At 42.0% G+C, this 16,191-nt stretch overlaps 1 protein-coding gene across 1 annotated transcript in view; it reads right to left on the minus strand.

The window, feature by feature from the left end:
• The window catches only part of GLI3 (GLI family zinc finger 3), a 278,504-nt gene that overhangs the window by 195,519 nt on the left and 66,794 nt on the right, over positions 1–16,191 (minus strand). The window lies entirely within an intron of this gene.

Consider the following 16,191-nt stretch of genomic DNA (forward strand, 5'->3'; position numbering starts at 1 on the left):
CTGGTATTTCGGAATACTTCTTGCAATAATAGTGCATATAGCTCAATCCCTTAACCGGCCTGCACTCTGCAATTGCTCATTAAATGAACAATTGTGGGTATAAAATGCCTTTTATGTTCAAGGTCTGGATATAAGATAAGCATTCTAGGACTCTAAATTTGGTTTACTAAGGAAACTCTCCATCATTAAATTACAAAACTGAAGTCAGAATATCAGGCTTTCCCAGAAAAGCGGCACTCAGATTTCGGTGATCCAAAATGAAGGGTGGATGGGGGTGGGGAGGAGGCAACAAAATGTGAGGGGAGGCAGGGACTGGATACTCAGATTTCTAGTCGAATGGGATTCTCACAGGAAAACAGTATTTTCCTGTTTAAGAAGGTCTGAGCTTGTGGAACCTCATCATTGCCACACTGGATGAATGATACAAAATCTTCCTCATACAGATTAAAACACAGGGTTGAGGCTACATCGACATGTAAATCACTACCCATGAGCTCTCACCAGCAAACGTCGCCCCTTCCTTAAGAAACAATTCTTTACTGCCATGGAACACTTTATCATTTATATAATCTCACATCGTCACAACAACCCAAGGCTGCAGCAGGGCCAGGTGTTAGGTCCAGTTTCCAGATCAGAAACAAGGAGCCTATCCCAGGCAAGGTAAGGGATGCAAGAACCCATCCTTGCCTCACTGAAGCACACACCCTGTGAACTGGACCAGAGGTCTGTTCCTGGGGAGGTTTGGGGACGACACCTGAGGTTGTCTGCACTCCCAGTCTCCACCACCATTACCACCAATAAAAGAAAAAAGTAATTACATTTTTATGCACATTTTCAAAACTCTGATGCTTTCTCATTAAGTTTTGGCAACATAGCACTCCTGGAAAGCACCTAGGGGGCCCAAATGACAAATCTATGGTCAGACTTCCAACCTCATGGTCTCCGTGCCACAGCACATCCTATCCACACAGGCACGAAAACACACACTACACCCATGGCTGCACCCCACTCCGTAGCATGCTGAGGCTCAGCCAGTGGCTGCTGTGTGCTGTGAATGTGCTCCCACAAGCCTGGGGCCCACCATCCTGAGCAAGACACGGAACATCGTTTTCTGCTTTCCTCCCAGGAAATCGCCTCACTGTGTTTGGAAAGAGCATTATTTCATTTTTTTTTTTTCTATTATGCATTTGTTGCATCTTGTCAGCATTTATTTCTTTATTTACATATTGATGTTCTTTGTAGAACGAATGGAACCCAAGTCCTCACCTCCCTGTTTCAGAATTCTCCCCATGACTTCGACCAAAGAGGGATCAGAAATGAAAAAGAGAAGAGGTTAAGAATATTCACACAGGGGCTGGCTGGGTAGCTCAGGCGGTTAGAGCTCCATGCTCCTAACTCCGAAGGCTGCCAGTTCGATTCCCACATGGGCCACGGGACTCTCACCACAACGTTGCCGGTTCAACTCCTTGAGTCCCACAAGGGATGGTGGTTAGCGCCCCCTGCAACTAAGATTGAACATGGCACCTTGAGCTGAGCTGCCGCTGAGCTCCCAGATGGCTCAGTTGGTTGGAACGCATCGCCTCAACCACAAGGTTGCCAGTTCAATTCCTCGACTCCGGCAAGGGATGGTGGGCTGTGCCCCCTACAACTAGCAACGGCAACTGGACATGGAGCTGAACTGTGCCCTCCACAACTAAGACTGAAAGGACAACAACTTGAAGCTGAATGGCACCCTCCACAACTAAGATTGAAAGGACAACAACTTGACTTGGGGGGGAAAAAAAAAGTCCTGGAAGTACACACTGTTCCCCGATAAAGTTCTGTTCCCCTTCCCCAAAAAAGAATTGCCTTTCAAAAAAAAATAAATAAAAGAATATTCATACACATTGTAGAATTATGCTGGGAAGGGGACATAGAGTTCCTGTGGTTTTCAGCAGCAGAATCTTGCCTCTGTCCATCTAAAGTGCATTTTGCCCAAAGCAGAGGCACTGCTCCCTAGAATGTCTAGAGCTTGGTTCCAAAGGGAGCAAACACACAATGCCTTCTCTCAGCACATTTCCAACACCCTGGGGTCAGACGTGGCCCTTGGGCAGCTACACAGACAGCTCCCAGTGACAATGACTGATGACACAGGGAGTAGCCCAGATGGATGAGGAAAGAGCATTGGCTTGGTCTGCAACCTTGAAACCTCGCTGCGGGGCCTGTGACCCGAGAAGGCTGCAGCAGGGCCTGAAGCTTTGGAGACATTCAAGTGGCAACCCTCACTCCAAGATGACAGAGTAGCTTTGTCTTCCTCCTTTCATCAACAAGGAGGACCCAAGGTGAAAGCACAGAAAGAGAAAATGCCCTCCACCAGAGTCCTATGAGTATCTTAATTGTTTTAACATTTCTAAAGTTCTTTTTGCCAAAGAACAAAACACTATATGCGAGACAGACCAACATCCCACTGGCCCTTCACCAGAAACTATTTACTCCGAAGAGCAGGTGAGTTCTCCACCCAAGGCTAATTTTTCACCTCACTCACCACTACTCAGTTTACAGAGCTCCATTCTACTTCAAAACAGGTTCCCTGGGATAGAAGAGATTAGGCAGAGACAGCAAGAATTAAGATACACTAAAATGCAAATCTAAAAAGACTGTGCCTCCCACCCCCGACCCTGCCCCCCCAAAACACACACACACTGTAGCAGAGAGCCGTGACGGTATACAGAACAAATAGCCTCCTGCCTTTTCTAAAAGATGATGCACTGAGAGCTCCATTCCCTGCCCATCTGCAAAATTAGGAGCTGATACATTATCAGCTTGTCTAAGGTCTCATCAGGCATGCCCGGTGGCCTTCGGAGTTTCCAGTTACTTTCCCTGTGCCTCTGAGCCCCACACATGGGAGGTCTGCCCACCCCCACCCCACATCCCAGACTGTAAAGAGCTGCTGTGTGGTTAAACATTACCCAACACGCTGGAGCACTGAAGTCCAAGCACAAACCCAACTGTACTAACCAACTTCAAAATTCCAGACAGAACACACTAGCCAAGTCCCACCTGCACTTGGGAAGAGAAAGGACAGGCTGAAACAGGACTCTGAGGGCCCCTGCAGGCTCTCCTGTAAAAGGGAGGAGGAGATCACCTTTATTTTCTGTGAGCTTGGGAAGACCCTTCCTTGAATTAGGAATTCTAAAATGTCATGAAGCTTCTATTAGCCTGCTATTAGTTACTAGTCGCTGCTTACACAGCGTAAGTTAATTAGTGACATCAAAGGCAGTACAATAAATTCTCAGGAGGGCCAAATTTTTCCCTTCTGCTTAATAGAGCACTTATGCCTATCTGTGAGCAACAGCCTCATAAACATGTAGGTATTAGAGATTTCTTTGAGAACTCAGTTTCAGTCTTTTATAAGTAAAGAATGAAGAGTCTCTCTTCCTTACTTTGCACAGACCTGAGCAGTTACGATTCCACAGTGAGAACCACAAGCGACAGTTTAACAGAGACAATGCATGTTCACAGGATCGGGTCGGGGTGTCCAGGCTGCTGCTGCCCAGTGCATCCTCTGATGGAAGCTGCCTGGAGACCTACCCCAGCCTGTCCAGTGGGAACACTCAGAGCCTGCCTGCTTATTCTACCTGAAGGCACGCAGGCAGAAGTCTGGCAGCACTTCTGGCAGCATCTTCTGGCAGCACTTTCGAAAGGTGGTTCCCAGGTTTGCACCTGCCCCAATATCAAAGTCCCATTTCCTTACCTTTCTATTTTTTAAATTGCCATAGTGAACACAAACTTAACTGGCTTCATCTGGTGTGTTTATGTTGCATGATTTTTGTTTTTAGAAAACTGCGTAATGAGGAAACCCGAGCATATGGCAGTATTATATGTTTAACAAAATTTTAAAGACCATGCTTATTCTGTTGAAGAAATGAGACCCTCCTGGAGATTACACTTAAATATCAAGGGAGCATCATTACTGTACCTAAATGAGCTGGCGGCTCCACCCCACCACGACAAGACCCAGGATGGAGAGCAGCACTCACCTCTGCTAACTCAGCTTTCAGCAAGGCCAGGTGCTCACAGGTCAGGTTCCTACAACAGAAGACCCCTCCAACCACCGCCCACTTTGACTTATGAAATGCGCTTGTGAGAAAGACAAATGGCCACACATTTTGATTCGTCACAATTTTACCACAGGTAAGGCATGAGATGGCCTAGGCAGCTTTCTTCTAGTTACTTAGCCACAAAAGTCAGCAACTTCAGGTAATGTCTCAGATACTGTATGAGGAGTGGGAAGGGCCACAAAACCTTCCCTCTCCCTAAGCCCACCTTCATGGTCACAGCCAAGACAGGATGCTTCCTACTCCAGATGCTCTCCTTTCCTCCTGCCAGCTGGGCAGGGCAGAAACCCCACCCACCTTCCCCTGCAGTGAGACTGGGGACCTGGACACAGCTACAACTTTCTCCCGGCCTTGTTCCAGCTTTCCAGGCACAGTCAGGAGAACCTAATGACCCAACACCAAGGGATGTATTTTTATTTTTCAGAAGTCCCAGTAAAAGCAATTCAGGAAACAAACAGACCAAATTCATCTACCTTTCTAAAATACAAGTGATTTTAATCTCACTCATTTTCCTGCCAATCTTTTTTTCAAATGCCTGCCAACTCAAATCTATTAACAATGTACCAATTAATGACAGCTAACATTCAGTTACTATGAGGTAGGAAGGGCTTCACTATATCCCTTACTCTTCACTGTCACTTGATCAGAAAGTTACTGTCATTATGCTCATTTGCCAGACAAGAAAACTTTGGCACAGAGAAACTAGCTTACTTACCCATGTCACATGGCTGGTTCACCGGCAGAGCCCAGAAGCCAAGGCAGTTGGACGCTAAAGCCCACACTTAAATATTTGGCTATCAGACCTCCCTACTCAGTGACAAAAAAAAATAAAATAAATTTGAATTTGAATTTTGGTCGGTGCCCTAAAACACAGCCACCCAGCTGTGCTGTGGAGGATGAAAGCAGCCATGGGCAAGACATACACCAGTAAGTATGGATGTGTTCCAATAAACCTTTATTTATGGACACTACAATTTGCATTTCACATAATTTTCACATCACATTTTAAAAAATGTAAAGAACCATTAGTGGACTGTACCAAAACCGCTAGCAGAGACTGGATGTGGCCACACTGGAGGCCAACTACCACCCCAAAGGGACACACACATTTTCAATATAAAGCCTGTAGGAACATTATAGTAAAATTCTAAAAGCAGTAATATTGGGGCCGGCCCAGTGGCTGAGGCAGTTGGAGCTCCGTGTCCCTAATGCCAAAGGCTGCCGGTTTGATCCCCACATGGGCCAGTGCCAGATGGCTCAGTTGGTTGGAGTGTGGGCTCTCAACCACAAGGTTGCGGGTTCAACTCACGCAAGGGATGGTGGGCTGCATCCCCTGAAACTAACAACAGCGACTGAGGCTAAGCTGCACTCTCCACTAAGATTCAAAGGACAACAACTTGACTTGGAAAAGTCCTGGAAGTACACACTGTTCCCCCAATAAAGTTCTGTTCCCCTTCCCCAATAAAATCTTTAAAATAAATAAATAAATAAATAAATAAAATAAATAAGTAAAAACAAAAGCAGTCATATTGAGTATTAGGGAAGATATGGAGAGATAGTCACTTTCTCACACTATTAAAATATTTCCGTAACTGGCTAAGTGCATCAAATGATTCCACTCCCAAGATGTTTCCTAAAGAAAAACAAGTTGCAAAGATATTGATTTGTATTCAAGAATGTTCACCACAGTATTATTTATAAGAAGGAAAACAAGTCAGCAAAATAAATGTCCATTATCTTATGATGATAAAATATTCTGTCATTAAACACAGTGCACTCAAGAATTTTAATGAACACAGAAAAGCTATTTACTGAGTGCAGGTACCGTTCTAAGGCCCTACATGCTAATCCTATGAGGAAGTATGACTGTGATCCCCATTATATAGATACAAAAAGTGAGGCATACTTGTCCAAGAAAACATTGCTAGAAAGTGGCAGAGCCTGGATTAGAATCCAGAGTACCTCACTTACCCACTAGACTGCTACACCTCCTAATTTTTTAAGGATCCAAATTTTTGGAGGAAGGAAAAATGAGAAGAGAAATATTTCTATACAGAATTAATTATTTCTATATAAGAGAAATAATTATTTCTATACAGAATTCCTAAGTAAAAATACTATTAAGGAAATGTAACAAAACAGCATAAAGATCTTCCTGTGGATTATTTTTCTTTGTTTCTATATTTGCTAATCATTTTACATTGCAGAAATAGCTGATTTTCTTTACTTATATTTTTAATTCTTTCCTAAGTGTGATCTTTACAATAACTCTCCAGAAAAGTCTAAATTAAGTACACATATATTGAAAAATTATCCCACAAATTTATCTCCTGAAATTTGGTTTTCAACTGTTTATTCTACCACTTAAAAGTATAAGTGCCAGGGCAGCCGGTTAGCTCAGTTGGTTAGAGCACGGTGCTCTTCACAACAAGGTTGCCAGTTCAATCCCCACATGGGCCACTGTGAGCTGCGCCCTCCACAAATAGACTGAAACAACTACTTGACTTGGAGCTGATGGGTCCTGGAAAAACACACTTAAAATAAACAAAAGTTAAAAAAAAAAAAGTATAAGTGCCTGGTAGGCGATTTTTACATATATTAATAATACCTTACATTAATGTTGGGCTTTATGGAAATTTCAATGAACTTGCTTTTTAAAAATCATATGATTATTTTAATGATTTTGTATCTATACACAAGTGCCTTCCAAACAAGTACTTCCTAACCTCCTTCCCCACAAAACTTGGTAACTCAAGTTTTTGCCAGAGCACCTCCTATGTTGTAAGAGATAAACTACATGGCTAAGTCCCGCGACTACCATAGCTGTTGCTCACATGTTTTGAGCACTTTCTGAATTAAATGCCAGGCAATGTGTAACAGGTTCCAGGTGCTTTCACCCCATGGAACGCTCACAGGCTGGTATATCAGGTACGTATTGTCATCACCCCAGTTATTCAGGTAAATATCCCGAGGCTTCACAAGTTTAAGCAACGGACTTCAGGTCATATTTCCGGTAGGTGGCCAGATAGGCATGACTTTCTTTAGTGACCCCTGAAAATCGTCTCCTGTTAAGTGTCAGAAAGCACTTGGAACACCGATTTGCTGGCTGCTTTTTTCCATGTACATAAAGATTATCTTCACTGTTAAAACTATTTTCCCTCTTCCTATAAAGGATATAGGGAAAGGATACTTCAGAGTGCAATAGAACGAACTCCATTGTAAACTTCAATCCCAAGTTATGAAACTTAGTTTAGAAACTTCTCTGAATTTCTTAATTATGCTTCAGTTGGTGTTATCACCAAGTTTGGATCTTGGACACATTTAGGACCTTGCAGTGCAAGTGACACCTCCTCTGAACTATTTTCTTGTCAGTGTCTCTCTCCCCACTCCTCCCCCAGGCCCTTCCACAACCTGTTGTCTTTCATAGCACTTGCAGGTTCTGAAGAGCCATTTTGCAAAGGCTACTGAAGACTATCTTCTGGAGGATTGTTTCTGGCTTAGATGCAAGACGCAGTCTAAGTTTTGGTTTGTGTTTACCTTAGCAATATTTCCAACAGTTACAGCTGTACATAGTTTACTGAAAAGGACAGTATGTCCAACAGTTACAAAAGCATTTGGTTTTAGAGGAAGGGGGAGAACCTGGACTTCCAGGTAAATAACCTGGTTATTTACCAACAGATGAAAGAAAGGCATACGCCCAACCCACAGGCTGGAAAGGAATGTGAAGGAGCCAAGAAAACCATCACTGTCCTACGCAGAAGACTTCTCCCCAACAAAAGATGATTAGCAAATTTTAGCAAATTTGAAAAAGTTTTTTTTTTCTTTTTTTAATCAAGAATAAAACCAGACTACTTCTTATAATGCACTATTAGGAATTGTAAATGCTCCTAAAAGTGCCAGATATATTTCCATCCATGTAATATTAAAACTAACAAGCGTCTTTTCAATTTCTTTTAATGATGGGGTAAGCAATAAAAACACAGCAGTGCTGCATTTAGCCAAAGGAGCTGAAGCAAAAAGAACCAGAATAAATAAATAATAAACTTACATGGGCCACTTACCAAAAATAAAATCATTTAGGTCAACCTTTTACAGGAGGTACATGCAGCATTTTGAAAGCAAAAATTCTCATAACACAAACCTCCACTTAAAATCACTGCCAGGGGCTGGAACGGGGCAGGATGTTATTTCTTTTTCAATTTATTTTTTAATGTTTGGGTATTAATGACATCACCTCCATGTCGTATAACAAGGCAGCATGGTATAATAAAAGGAGTTTGAAAACCTAGGTCTCAGACTCGCCTCTGGCACTTAATGGGTATATGACCGGGGCTAATGTAAGCTGTATCACATTATCAGTGGACCCACATAACAGGGGGACAAAAACACTTGCCCTCTTGACAGGATTTTCTGAGGGTTAAATGAAATAGTATATTAAAAGGATCTGTATAAACTATGGCATTTATGGATGCCAGGTACCACCAGTAATCTCTTCCTTATCTCTTTGATAATAGCACAAAGCAGGATGCTAAGGGGCAAGTGGCCTGGGCCCAGAATTGGGGAGCTGAGTTTCCAGACCTGATCCGATAACTACACTGGTTGCACCTTAGGCAAATCGCAGACTTTCTCTGGGCTGCTGCTTCCCCTTGTGTAAAACGAGACATCACCATCACGCATGTTCTCATAGATATCCTAGGAAAACAGAAGGTGGTACAGAAAAGTGCTCTGAAACTACTAAGGGAACAAATCAGTGTACACCTTCAGCAAGAACCGGGCTACAGAGCTTAGGAGGAAAAAATCACTGTTTCACAACCAGAAAAAGGATCCAAGTTAATGACCTACCATTCCAACTGGTCATCTCTTTCACCCACTTCTTTGATGTTTCTCGGGTCAGTCTCATAATCAGCATTTACCAGGTAAGTATGGCTACTTGAAATACTCACTGAAAATATCAATCTGCTCTCTACTTAAGCTTCCTACAATGACTTGAGACACTTGAATCTTCCCAAGAAAACCATTTTATGTTTCTCCATAAACGGTATCTACTACAAAAAAGATCAGGCAAATTCTCTTAGGGTGACTGTTGGCAACCTACACCCACTGCCTGCTTTTGTAGACCCTGTGAGCTAAGAATGGATTTTACATTTTTAATGGCTAAAAAAAAAAAAAAATCAAAATAATATTTCATGACATATGAAAAATGTATGAAATTCAAATTTCAGTGTCCATAAATATAGTTTTATTGGAACACAGCCAGGCTCATTCATTTTCATGTCTGTGGCTGCGTTCACACTCCAAGAGCAGAGCTGAGTAGCAGTGACAGAGACCAAACGGCCCACGCAAATCCTAAAATATTTACTAGCTGTAAATACTTACACAAAAAGTGTGCCATCCCGCCTTACCCATCTCAGAACATGCTAAGAACACCCATTAGTGAAATGATAAAGCATACCTGGGACATATATTCCAAAAATAAGGCAGAACTACTTTCAAAGTACTTTGCCTTGATGCTTCTAAACCTTCAGAGAATTATGCAGTGGATACTGAAATCACCTCACTTTGCGGATAAAGGAAACAGGCTTAGAGAAATGAACTTCCCAAAGTTTTAAGTCAGTATGTTGGGGATCAAACCAGTTCCCTATGATTCAAAACCTGACAATTCATACAGTGGAGAAAGAAGGATTTTTGGCTTTCCTCATAAAACTAAAGGTAGAAAACGTTTCCTGACCATTTCCTCCATGGATGGGCTAAGCACTGGGATAAATAATACATTTTAAATATTATGTTTGCAGGTATTCGGGTTGTTTGTTTAAGAACAGTCACAAAAGAAACAAGTACACATTTATGTCAAAAGTGCCACTTGCTCTCTGGAAGTCGAAGGTGACAGAGGCCATTTCCCACACCACAAGTTATTCAATGCACCTTCTTTAAAGTACGAGGCAAAGTGCCATCTGTTGAGCCAGACGGAGTCCCAGATGATGTGTTCTTGAGACACGATGAACAAGACCGGCATGTACTTACTGCTGTTAGCAGGGATGGAGGAGGCACATGCAAGAAGAAAGTTTTGGGACTTCCTGTTTCCAACAAACTAGGAATCTCCTGACGAAATGCAGCCAGGGTCCCAAGAGAGTGCTTCTGCAACTTGTGTGAAAAACTGGGTGCAGAGGGCTGGCCGAATCAACACAGACTACAAACTGGCCCAGTCAGCCATTCTCCACACTGGTTCACTCAGAAGCATCCATGTCAGAGTCTCCGTGTGTCCCAGCACGTTACCTGACCTTCTGAGTCAAAACAAAGTGGCCCTTAGAACTGTAATCTCTCCAGACACAAAACTACCTGAGAAGAAAAGCATGGCCCACAGGGTTGGTGCAGGGGACCAGGTGGACAGTCAAGTCCAGTTGGGAAAAAAGCTCTTCTCCAGGTGTTCAATAGAGGATCCCAGACCAGACAGATCTTCTTAGAGGAGGTATGGACAAGATTTGGTTTGGGAAAGTCTTCAGTGAGTGTCCTCAAATTCAGGTTTTCAGTGAGGCTGACCAACCCCTAGCCAGCCCCGTGGGGTACGTTCGCATCCACAGTGCAGTGCAGTAACTACTCAGGTGCTCCCAAACCTTGTACCTTTGGTTTCAGGGCGTCTGTATGGGTTCTGTTTGTTTGTTTTTGAACTTTTCTTTCATCTTTAATTCACATCTTGCTGGTACAAGTGGAAATTCCTATTTCTTGGCAGAAAATTTAAGTTTACTGCCAAGCCATTCAGATATTAAAATTCTTCCGTCCTCATCTCTTTGCCTGGTCCAGGTCTACTAAAGCCCTCAAAAAGAGTTGGAGAAGACAGTAACCAAAACACATGAGCCAGGCAATTGTATTATGCTTGACAATTTTATTAATTCTACTGGGTCTCTGTAGTCTTCTATAATTTGTAGAGGGAAAAATCGTACTTTATCCAGATAGCAAAAAGGTAACTCCTCCTCCCTCTCTACAAAAGGAAAGCATTTCACAGTTCATTCAGCAGAGTAAAGCAGTTGAGTGAAGGAATCTCATCCTTATTTGTCTTCCTTCCTACTCGTTATTGGCTCAACTCCTGGAGAGGAGTGGTCCAAGAGAGAATAAAGTAAACACTCTTTTCTATTTTCAATCTAATCTTCAAATCTGTACCACACACCTGTCTTTTCCTATCAAATAACAACAGTATTTAAAAATTATAGATCCTCCATCGGACCACTGATACTTTGCAATCCTAATCTCTTTCTGTAATATTCAGGTCACTGTCTTCCTGGCCAAGGGCCTCATAAATTACTCAGAATAAAACCGAGACAGGCATTTCTCTCTGCACCTGCCTTCCTTTCATCCTGCTCTCCCTCTGTGCTCCACACTGAAGAGTGCTCATCGCCTCCCAGCACCAGAAAGGGAACGCTCACCCATCACCACCTCATTTATGCCACAGCTATCCCTCTCGTTCCCTTTCCTCCAGGTGTCTTTGTTACACCCATCACGGCCTCCATCCAATACACCAGCACTCTTCTTACAGATCATAACCACTGAGCAGATCCTGAGACATCTGGCCCCAGTTCTCTGACCTGTGTGCTTGCACTTAACTCCTAAAGTCGTCTGCAATGTTTCCAAGAACTGTCATTTGGCCATTTTAATGGTCTCTTCTCAGGACTGATGCTTCAACAATCTTCCACCTACTCAATTCCAGTGACCTTTGGTGTACCTGTCTTTCTACCATTTAACTTTAAATGGCTCCAAATTTTGAGTATAACAGTCCTTTAACAATTTGTTTACCTTTGTAGTAGATCTATCAGGATAAACTTGAAATTCATTATCAGATAAAAAATTCAAAGTGCGTGTAAAAACATAAATTTTCATTTAATACCATAAGCGGAAAAATAATCACCAAAACAATGCTGTACATACTCCTGCACTACACAGGTAAATTTTGAAAGGTGGTGTTTTAATATGGTTATACTCCAATGTTTCAATCCATTAAGGAATCTAAAAAGAGGTTTAGTTTTTATTTAATGAAAGTCTCCATTCTAGGAACAGCTCTATTAGTACAAGAGAAAAAAATAATGAAATGATGAAGGAATTAAAACCTATTCAACAGATTGCACTCCTTGGCAGGTGTAGCAAATCTGTTGAAAATTTTTGGCTTTGGAGTAACCCTACTACAGAAACTACAGGAACCCCCAAAAGTTTTAGTAAAATACTTCCTTATCCATTGTGAACTGTCTTGCTACTTTCCTATTTGAAGATTGTAAGAGTTAAAATAATTTGCAAACGCATCAGGGTTTTCATAGGAGCTAGAAGGACTATCATTTAATTGCTTTTTAAAATATCTCCCTCAAAAAATATATATTCCTGAAGCCCAATATGGAGCGATTTTTCCACATGAACACTGAAAAAGAAGAAAAAAGTCACAGATTAGCTTAGTTTCACTGATCAGGTCATGAAGATACAAATGTGTCACACCATTTATCATGTCATTAAATCAAAATATGACGCTGGTGCATTTGGGGGTCTCCTTCCCCACATGGGCCGTGCCTTGGTCTTCTCTCATTGAAAACTAGCTGCTGGTGATATCAAATCCTGAACTTCTTTTGTGCTGTGCTGGGCTCACCACAGAAACGAATATAACTGCAGAACCAGCTCAAAAAGTTCCCATCTTGTTTAAGGAGATACTGAGTTGCTTTTCAGAGACAACAGACCAAAACCACAAGTTGTGTAGCCGGATCACGCAGAGAAGAGAACTTTGATCTCCAGCTGCACCCAGAACCAAAGTCTCGTCCTCCCTGCCCCAACACACACACAACCAAAGGACCAGGACATAACTAGAACCTGAACAAACACCAGATCCCTTTCAGAAGCCAAGGGTCCGTTGTCCAGGAAGATCCGGTGCTGATGCCCCTTTATCATGAATAGCCAAGTTCAAGGTCCTCCAATTAAAACTCGCCCCACCAGCACTTCTGCATAGCTGTTCCCCTAACCCCTTAAAAACCCTTAATCTAGTCCTGCGATCAAGATGGAGCTGAGGCTCCATTAGGTCTCCCATCTTCCTGGTTGGTGCCTTCTCGATCAATAAACCTTTCCTTACTCCAAACGCTGACCTTTTGAGTTTCATCCTTTCAAAGCATCAGGCACACAGACTTCAGTTTGGTAATATGAACAGCTAAAAAGCCCCTTAAAAGTAAACAAGCAGATTCTGTAAAATCACTGAGCATGGTAACATTCTGAAAAATCCAACCAGAAATGCAGAACCGTCTTGCATAGAAGCTTCACACCACAGAGGAAAATATAAAACACTGGGAAATAGATACCTTGTGAATCCTAAAATCACTATTTCAAGAGTGCAAAAGCAAACTTCATGGAGTACTGAAACTGAAGCAAAATTAAAAGTTCTGGTGTTCCTCATTCCATTGCCTAAAAATTTTCTAGAAGCACATTTCACTTCTCTGCTCACAAATCTTCCACAAAGACTGGGTACCTATGAGACCAACCCCAGGCTGCCTCACCTAACTAAAAGCTCTGGGTGACAGGAACCACTTCAGCCCCTTCTTTCCCATCCTCTAAGGCTGCCCAGCCCCATTCAGGGCCTGCAAGAGCCTTTCTCACTGTTCTGGGCTAGCTGTTGGTTTGCATTCCTCCACCCATGGATCCTGTCAGCTGTGGTATCTCTTCTCCCCTAGCATACTACAGGCACTAAGAATTTCCCTATGGATGAAAAAATAAGTGAAGGAATGGGGTGGCACTGTTTCCTGCCACTGCTGTCTCCAGGGTTAGCAGCATCGGCAGCAGCAGCACCTTTCTGATCAGGATCAAGCCCCAGAGGAAAAGACACGGGGGTTCTGTGTGGGCCCTGGCAATGGAGTCCCAAGAAACAATAAGCCAGAAATGAAAGCACAGTTCCAAACAAGGGACAGAGGGAAGTCACTTATGGCAGCATTTTGTAAGAGGTGAATTCTGATTCTTTAAGCCCTCGTTTACTGTTGCCAGATTATCAATTAAGAACATTATCCTGCTATTCATCAACTTAAGGCCAGTGTCCTCTAATGACACATAAACCATTAAGGACACTAAAGCAGTGAGAAGGAGAATAAGCAAACAGACAAAGGGCAAGAAAATGGGTAGGAACCACTACACTACAGACTCCCTCTCTCCCAGCATCAATGTGTCCTCTGTTCAGCAGTTTGAGATTTTTCATGTGTTCAGTACTCACCTCTTGGGAGTTGCTGTAGAGATTAATATTTAGCCCATGTATATGAGACAAGTACAAAGTAAGTGATTCATAGTTTACAGAGATACCCATAAAATTGGAAATGTACCAGCAAATATCTGGCCCTCCTTGATACAATGACTTGTCAGTTTAGATGTGTTTTGAATTACTGTTAAGTAGATGTATACACACTTGATGGATTAAAGAATAAAAATTTAAGAATTTAGCCTTTTCCCTACACATATAGAGGAAGAGAGAAAGAGAATGGTAACCCTGACAATTCCTTATAAGGGCTGGGCATTTTTATGTTGCACATGGATTTTTTTTTAACTCTCAGCCTTTCATATTCACTCTGGTGAGGACTGCATTTGCCACAGGTTGATAAGTGAATGCAGCAGAACTTCAAAAATCATGTCAGCCAAAAAAATCTAGAGACAGAAAAAAAAAAAAAATCAGACATAAAGCTGGTAAAAGGCAGCTATAAATTTTTTTAATGCCTTTTATTTAATTCTACCAAAAGATCACACAGCAGTGTGATCCAGGTTGGTACATCTCTCAGTGTCAGCGTATGCACACACATGGCCTTAATCCAATTTCTTACCCCAAAGATGTGGTTTTCATTAAACTAGTAAACCTAAGAATGTTGCCTGTAAGACCAATAAGTTAATAAACTCTTTCCTCTTAAGACAATTTGAACCTTCAATTTACTAGAATGAATCAAGAACTGAAAGAAAATAGGACATAAAGTGCAATTCTTCCTGTGAAGATGCCAACCCCGCCTAAAGCCAACAGTCATCATAGGCAATGTCAATCCGTATTCAGTCTTTTGTCAGGGGAACTTCATCACTCTCATCCTTACAGCAGTAACACCGAGGAAAGACGCAGCACAACCACTACACTGCAGGTCCTTGCTCTTCACTCTGCTCCAGAGATGTAAGTGGACATGTCAGAAAAGGATGCGGGCACATGTTAAGTTTCTTAAAATGTCAGCTCTATTCCCCACACCAGAGGTAGCGAAAGCACATACTAGAATATTGATAGCAGCACTATTTGCAACCCAAAATTTGAAATTACAAGCAGGAAGTCCATCATCAGCAGGAAGGACTCATAAATCATGGCGTATTCGTACAATGGAGTATCTCACAGCAAGGATAAAATGTGCACGAACCTTGTAAACAGAATGGAGAGCACAAGAGAAGAAGCCAGACACAAAAGGGAACAAACTGATGAAGTGCATAAACCACCAGAACTTATCTATGCTAGTAGAAGTCAGCGAGCAGGGAGTTCAAATGTGCTAGCGATGGCTTGTTTCTGGAGCGCGGTGCTGATTTCACAAACACGTCTGGTTTATGAAACTTATCTAAGTGTACAATCTGTGATCTGTGTACTTTTCTGCATGTTTAATTCCTTCAGTAAAATGTCATAAGTGTCCGTGCTAAATTCTCCCAGACTATTCCTAAATGTCCACTTCTTCAGATTTGTCTCTTATGTTCCTATCCACAAGTGCTATTATCTTTCTTAAATACAAAACTTACAGCTGTATATCTGAGGTTGCTTAATAGAAATCCATTCAAATATCTGCAATACATAATACTCTATAACAAAAAGAACTCCCAAAATAGGGGGTGGAGAGTATGAATAGACAATTCATTGAAGAAGAAATTTAAATGGGCAAGAAGAACATGAAAACTAGTATTTTACTTCATTACATAATGAAAGAAGTGAAAATTGAAATGTGATGCTGGGTTTATTTTGTTTTTTGTTTTGGTCTTGATACCAAATTAGGAAGTACTGGCAGCAAAGTTTGAGTAAAGGAGAATATAATATTATCAGCCGGGTAAAGCAATACATTTGTATACTCACAAATCTGTACACCAGCTT

This window comes from Rhinolophus sinicus, chromosome 4 (assembly GCF_057876585.1).
Source record: "Rhinolophus sinicus isolate RSI-liver-muscle chromosome 4, RSI-T2T, whole genome shotgun sequence".
Classification (NCBI taxonomy): domain Eukaryota; kingdom Metazoa; phylum Chordata; class Mammalia; order Chiroptera; family Rhinolophidae; genus Rhinolophus; species Rhinolophus sinicus.